The following is a 7,756-nucleotide window of genomic DNA, read 5'->3' as shown; positions in this document are numbered from 1 at the left end:
TTGAGCTCCTGTGCCTTGTGGCAGTTCGTAAGGAGCTCACTGCAAAGATAGTTTGGCTAATTGAACTGAACTCCTTCGGTGCATTAGGCTGCTAGCGCGTCGACACCTCATTGGCGCGACACTTCCTCATCACCTTCCCTGCTAAAATCAGCATAGCCACCTTTATAGCAAGGTCACTGATGTTGGATATGGCATATCCACGTGGCTTCTTTACTAACTTAAACTTTTCTTTCCTGGCCTCTACGAGGGCCTGCTCGCCACCTTTTCTGCCAAATATCATGGCCGGATTTTCTCCAATGTAGGGCAACCGCGTCATCTTGTGGATCAATCTGTCAGTGATGGGTATTGGCTCCTCCAGCCACAGACACCCATCATGCACCAAGCATAACAGCTACTTGATGACCAAGACTATAATCGAGGTGCAGTTGTAGTGCGACACCCATAGCAGGTTGAGTAGACCATCCTTATCTACTCCTTTGAGCCACCTCCATGGCTCCAATGTGGTCATCCCGATGGTTGTATCGATAATGTGGTGCATCAGTTGCTCGATCGCCAAGTGTGGGAACTTCTCATGGTCAGCCAAGTCCTAGTCTTTGAGTTTTAACAGAGGAACCCGCACCAAAGTGCAGCCCTTCAAACACAATCTCATCCAACAGTAGAGGAGTTTGCAAGGGTACCTTGCTCTCGTCGATATCTTTCGGTACCTTGGCCTTGCCCTTGCATGGAGGGACGTACTCAGGCAACCGAGTGATAGGGTCAGCACCCTGGGCTTCAACTTCCTCCACGTCTATTCCCACATCCTCATCATCCATCGGGATGTCTTTGATTTCTTCCTCCTTCGGCTCTAGATTGATGGCTTTTCCCTTCTCATGTGTGGTGGGCCTGTCCTTTAGTGGGTTTCTTCTTGGCGACGCACGCACCAGTATGGTAGGCTGCTTTCCCTTCTTGTCCTTCGCGCTCTCCTTGGTTGGGGTGGGCTTTGGTCTTGGCTTCCTTGGTGATTTAGGGATTTCCACTAATACTTCAGCAACCTCTGGAGCAACTTCTTTTACTTCCATAACAATTTTTGGAACCGACTCCTTTGCTACTTCCTCAGTATCTATAGCTTCCGTGAGTGCCAACATAACGCTTTCCAACAGTGCTCGCAACGTCTTTGGTAAGTTCACAAACACTGGACTCGCTATCAAAGCCTCGAAGAATTCTCGGTTCATGTGCGCCTGAGAGCTCAACAACTCAATGCTCAAAATTCCAAGTGTTTTTCGCTAGGCAGCCACCTGTAATTTATAGGGCATTTTGAATTCAAATCCGACCATTCCCCCCACATTCGGTTCATTAATGCCAGATTGGTGCTAGATTTTCAAGGATCTAAACCATAAATTGCGTCTTAAATGTCGGTCACCTGCTCCATTTGCTTGCATTTCTACCATCAAATCATGAACAATGACTTTAACGGTTACTTTCAAGCCAACCTGTGTGATTTCTTCCTGGGTAGCGCAGCTCCCTTCACGCTACTACGAACCTTATGACACTTCCTTACTTCACACAATCCTCCAATTGCACAACTCCCCAACCCAGGCAATGTAGTTTATAGTCCCGCAACTCCTTTCAGCTGCCTAGGGTGCTAAGACTGTGCTACCTTCATATAGTCACATGGTCGGACCACCGATGTATGGCTTCAATCGACTACCATTCACCTTTCCTGGGAAGGGATCTCCATTCAATTTAACCAATTGAACCGTTCCTCCATCGGTTATATCCTTAATGACATAGGGCCATAACCAGTGCATTCTGACTTTCCCTGGAAATTTATCAAACTTGCTGTCATATAACAAAACTAGGTCATTTACCTTAAAGGTGCGCAACTTAATGTGTCGATCATGCCATGCTTTCTCGCGCTGCTTTTGGACCTATTAGTGAAATCCAGCTAGAAATCTGTCTTCCTCAAGCTCAGCCAACTGCGCGGGCCTCTCTTCCAGGGCTCTATGATCCGTCATACCCGTGAGTGCTGCTATGCGCATACTAGGCACAATGTATTCCATGGGCATCACTGCTTCAACATCATATACAAGCTTAAAGGGTGTTTGTCCAGTCAACTTCTTACATGTCGTCCGATAGGCCCATAATACTGCGGGTATGCATAGGTCCCAATCACTTCGTTGAGCATTGAAAACCTTGGTCAGCGCGTTCTCCAACACTTTATTGAATTCTTCCACCATCCCGTTAGCCTGCGGGTGATAAGACATACTCTTATGGTGATATACCTGAAATTCCTCCGTTAGCGCGTTGATCGCCTCATTTAGAAAGTGCGTACCGCAATCACTCATCAAAATCTTTGGACACCCAAATTGCGTCAATACATATTCAAAGAGGAACTTTGCAGCAGTCGCACCTTTGCAATCCTTCACAGCTGTGCCTCCGCCCATCAAGTCAAATACTCCGTCGCGGTGATAATGTACCTCGCTCCTGTCTTCTTCCCTTGGGGCTGAATGGGTCCCACAAAATTTATCGCCCTTTTTCAAAGGGTTATAATGTCACTTGTGGATTTAGAGGCAGCTCATCCCTCCGTGATGGCTTGCCAGTCCTTTCACATACATCACACGCTTTGCAGTATGCTTTTGAATCTTGATGGAGGGTTGGCCACCACAACCCTTCATGTAGAATCTTCTACGCGGTCGCTCTCCTTGCATAATGTCCTCCCGCAGCGCCCCCATGAGCGTCCATGAGGATACTGCTCCTTTCAAACTCCGGGACATATCGTCGCAATATCTCATCAGACCCCATTTTGTATAGATGCCCGACAATGACAAAAAAGTTTGCCGCGTGCACCACTAACTCCTTCTTCTACTGGATGGTGTATCCTTCTGAGGCAGTTCCTGTTGTTAGGAAGTGTATGATATCTTCAAAATGACCATCCACGATGCGCACTGCAAATAGTTGCATGTCAGGCAATCCCTCCTCCAAATTAGTGGGCTCTTCCCCTATTTCGATGCGCGACAGATGGTCTGGTCCCACGTTCAGTCGTCCAGGCTTTACAATAACTTCAAAATCATACTCCTAGAATAATAACAACCACCTGCAGATTCTCCCCCCCAACACAGGCTTATTGACCAGGTATTTCAACGCAGAATGATCCGTATACATCTTAAAATGGCCACCCAGCAAATAGTGTCTAAACTTCTAGAGCGCGTATACCATGGCTAACCCTTCGTGCTCGGTGGTGGAATAGTTCTTCTCCGCCTTGGATAACCTTCTGCTTACGAACGTTGTAGGATGGTCCAAGTGTCCTTCGCTAGCCTATGTCAGTACTGCTCCCAGCGCTATAAATGACGTGTCGACATGTACATGAAACTCCTTCTTCCAATCTGGGAAGACTAAAATCGGCACGGTGACCATCTTTTCCTTCAATATATCCAGGCTTTTCTTACAATCCTCGTTCCAACAGAATGTGACATCCTTTTTCAACAACTTCTCCATAGGCATGGTGATCTAGGCATAACCCTTAATAAACTTTCTGTAATATTTAGTATTCCCTAGGGTAGCATGCAACTGTTTCACACTCCTCGGTGCTTTTAAGTTAAGTATCATCACACTCCTCGGTGCTTCTGAGTTAAGAATCTACCATCAGTCCCTGTCTACAAACCACATGACCTAGTAGGGTCCCAAAAGGAACACTAAACAGGCATTTGTTCAAATTGAGCACGATCTGGTATCATCGACAGGTATCTAGCATCAGGCACAAACTTGCCACATGGCATTTCACCAGTCCAAATATAGTTCAGTCATCAAAGTACACTTCTAGGAACTTATGAATAAATTCCTTGAACGCAGCAACAACTACACGCAAAAAAATAACAAGCTCATTCTTCAATTCGAACGACATTACAGTGTACTAAAAACACCTCCACTCAGTCACGAAGGTCGTCTTGCTCCTATCCTCCGACGCGATTTTGATCTAATGGTACCCAGAGAACCCATCAATGAAGGAATATGCTTCTTGGCCACCTACATTGTCCAACACTTCATTAGTGAATGGAGTCGGGAAAGGATCATGTACACAAGCGTCATTCAACTTCCTGAGATCTACACATATCCTTATTTCATCCTTCTACTTCTTTTCCTATACCACCATTGGGCTTACCCAATCAGATTCTTCTACGGGCTCAATGATGCCTGCTGCGAGCATCTTATCTAGCTCTAAGCGGACCTTCTCCTTATACTTCGGATTGAGACGGTAAGGCCTTTGCTTAATCGGCTTCGCGTCGGGCTTCAATGTGATCTTCATAACACCCAGGTCTCCTATTATCCCTTTTAGATCTGTAAACTTGGTAGGGAACAAATCCTGGTATTCGCGGAGCAATTCAGCGACTTTATCCACCGTCGCGTCATCCTAGTAATCTCCAATCTTCACGAACTTGGGCTTCACCTCCATACCAATATTCAACTGTTTCGTTTTTAGTGGCGCAGTTATATCAAGATTCTCAATCTGTGGTCCTTCAACCTCACAGTGACCTTCTGTTTAAGGATGTTAATCTTTCGCAGATCCTCATCTTCTTCTTTAGTGGTCACGTTATAACATTCCAGCGCGTGACTCAGCTGAGTAGTCCAATCGGGTTGAATCAGGTCCAAAGGATCCTGCAGTATCCTAAAGATTGTTGCTTTCACTTCTTGTAGCGCTTCGTCAATACAGTCAAATCCGTCTTCAAAGCTGAATGTCATTATGAATCCTTCGTGCAAAATATCCCATTCACCTGTACCATGGCGGAGCTTTGTTTCCAAGTACCATTTCATTGGGATGACATCTAGGGTGTGACAAAACAAGTGCACCCATTTAGGTTGGGGCTTCACTCCATAAGCCTCGACCCATTTGGCTAAGTGCGTGCGCGGATCATCCTTCCCATCATATTTGTCTTTCATTCATACCTTCGGCTTCCCAAAGCGTGTTCTCATCATCCTTCTACATTCACGCCAATCATCAAAGCTACCCTTGTGCGTACCCCACCACCTTGTGGGCATAGCGCGCAGTGCCCAGTCCAAAGCCTGGAAGCGCTGCTTTTCTGGTACCTCCCTCTCAAATGCATCCAAAAAGATATCTACATCATTCAGGCCATCATAAGTGGGCAAATTTCTTACCTATGATGACACACAGCGTAGCGACCAGGTCATCATGTTACAACTTAGCGTGGTTACTTCATGTAACCGATTCTGCTAGTGCTCTAATTCTTCATCAGAGTCCGAGGTGCAGGAACTCTCACGATCCCATGTAATTCGTCCATCCGCTGTTGGATTCACCCAATCTTGGTCTTGCGCTGTTATCTTATAGATACAATGCAGATCGTCATTGCTGTCATAATCGCGGACTGGTTTAGTATAGCGCGAACCTTCAACAGGATCTAGGGGTACTATTATGTGGAGCAATTTATTTTCAAATATCATCTTTCACTTCTTCAGGTTAATTACCCCGTTTATATCAGTAGCCCAATCAATGCCAAGGAGCGCAGGGTAGGGGTTGCTATCATCCACAATTTCTATTACTTTAAAGTCAGCCAACGTGCTCGCGCCTTCAATATATATAATCACCCCATGAAGCCACCCCATGGGATGATCTTCTATTGATTTTCCATCATTAATTGAATCAGAGACCACTACATCGTGGGTCTTCCCATCCATTCCCAAGTTTGCTTCGGTAGGACGTTTGCGTCTGACCCCAGATCCAAAATAACCTGATCCATTCCGTATTCTCCTATTTGTGCGGTCAGCCTCAGCTCTCGTCCTGTCCTTGTTTTATGCTTACCAATCTTTTGTACCATGCGTGGTTCGCCCAGAGTGTTTCCGGCGCATTTATTTATAAGCTCCTGTAGTCCCTTCACGGCCTTGCTATTGCGCAACAACTTCATGCAGGTTTTTAGGAAGGTTGTTAGTGTCGAAGAGTCCATCTCTTGCTTAGGCTTATCCTTGCTCCCTAAGGTGGAGGCCTCACCGAAGCTCTTCTTTGCTCCCATGAACGTTTCATGTGCGCGCTCCAAATCAAATTCAGCCTCCTTCGCTGAAGCTTTGCAAACCCATGCGTTGTCTTCAGGCTGTTTTCCCTTATCATCCCCTGTTGCAACTCCACTTTGGAGCATTATATTCACATTCGGATCCTCTTCGCGAGGCTCATACCTCATCATCTGCAGGTTCTGAGTCGACTAAGGTGGTAGTGCCCCTTGTCGCGTATCCTCGCTATTAGTGTAGGACAGTCCTCCATTTCATGATCAAACAAAGTGCAATATTTGCACGACGGACGCATTGGGTTAGTGCAATCACGGGCATAGTGTCCTGGTCCCCTGCAATTGTAGCAACTTAGTTGTCCCCAACCTTTGCCAAGTCCTCCTCCGCCTCATCCTCGTCCGTGCCCATGAAAGCCCGTTCGTGCCATCCCTGTGCTTTGGTCAGGGGGTCGTGTTTCTGCTTGAACCCAACAGGCGGGTGTTCTATCCATCATCAATTCATAACTTCTGCAGTTGCGCTCATCATGCCCTACCAACCTATAGAAGTTGTAGAACAGTTACTATGGTGTTTGTACAAACTTCTGCAACAAATGGCAGTTATCCATCGTATGTTATCCTGCTACCTGACATGTAGCGCACCACAATGCATGACCCTCGCTCGATCTTTCTTGAGCTTCCGGCCTCAAAGGCATTGGTCCTCCTCCTGCAATATAGTTCACAAAGACCGGGCAATGGTATTTGTCATGCCCCTGACCCTTGCATTTTAGGCACCATACCTCTTCGCGCACCTTCGATCGAACTGTCTTGTCCTACTTCAAGCTTGGCATTTCAATGCAAATATTTTGCAACTTCGCATGGATCTGTTGAACCCCTAGATTTAGATCCTGCATCGGTGTTTCATGCAGTCTCATTGCAATCTCTAAGGCCTCTGCCTGAGTTGTTATCTTTTGTTGTGACAACGCAACCGTTAAGTGTGGCAGGAGCTGTTATCGGGAAATCTAGTGTCTATGCAGAGCTGCTAGTCCCACTAAGATGGGTAGCTATCTTAGAAACAAACAAATTAAAGTTACTTTCGTTTTCCTTTATGAGAAGTAGATAGGAGAGGATCAAAGAATACCAACCTCGATCTTTCGCTCGGTTCTTTGCTTGTTCCTTCTCCTCACCGACAGGTCTTTGCCGCTTCTCCCTTGACCACTCTGCTTCAAAGAGTACCTGTAAAGTCAAAACAACATAATACCTTCAAAGTGAAGAGATCTACAATCATAAACAATATAGGACCAGATATATATTGACCACACAAATGCATATACTATCAGACATACAAGAATATGGAGGAAAACTTGAATAGCTTTATTGATGTAAAGATTAGAAGAGAGGATTACAACCCATTGATCTGACCCAACGTCATCCTCCCAGCATGAAAGCCCTTCTTCACCTCATGAAAAGCTTAGATCACCCAAAACTATGATATTCCACCAGGAAACCAACAACACTTCCTTACAAGATACAAAATTCCAGCCTCTAACCCTTGGATCTCTGGGATGAGGGATCCATATATAGATATTTGCAAAGGTGTGAGCCAGCTCTGGGTTTTTGATTAGTGTCATTCCATTGATAGTTCTTGGTTCCACTTGGAGATTTCATGGATCTCTTACTCATCCTTTGGCGAATTCTGAGAGGCAAGTGTCATATGAGAAGTTTCTAGAAGATTCCTTGATCATCCACTTAGCAAACTGTCTTTGCCATTTGTCTATTCTCGCTCATCGCAC

The sequence above is a fragment of the Pinus tabuliformis genome, chromosome 1_2, assembly GCF_031772625.1.
Source record: "Pinus tabuliformis cultivar Carrire ecotype Pingquan chromosome 1_2, CPIR1, whole genome shotgun sequence".
In the NCBI taxonomy this organism is placed as follows: Eukaryota; Viridiplantae; Streptophyta; class Pinopsida; order Pinales; family Pinaceae; genus Pinus; species Pinus tabuliformis.
The sequence above is the reverse complement of the archived record's forward strand: the minus strand, read 5'-3'. Positions refer to the sequence as shown.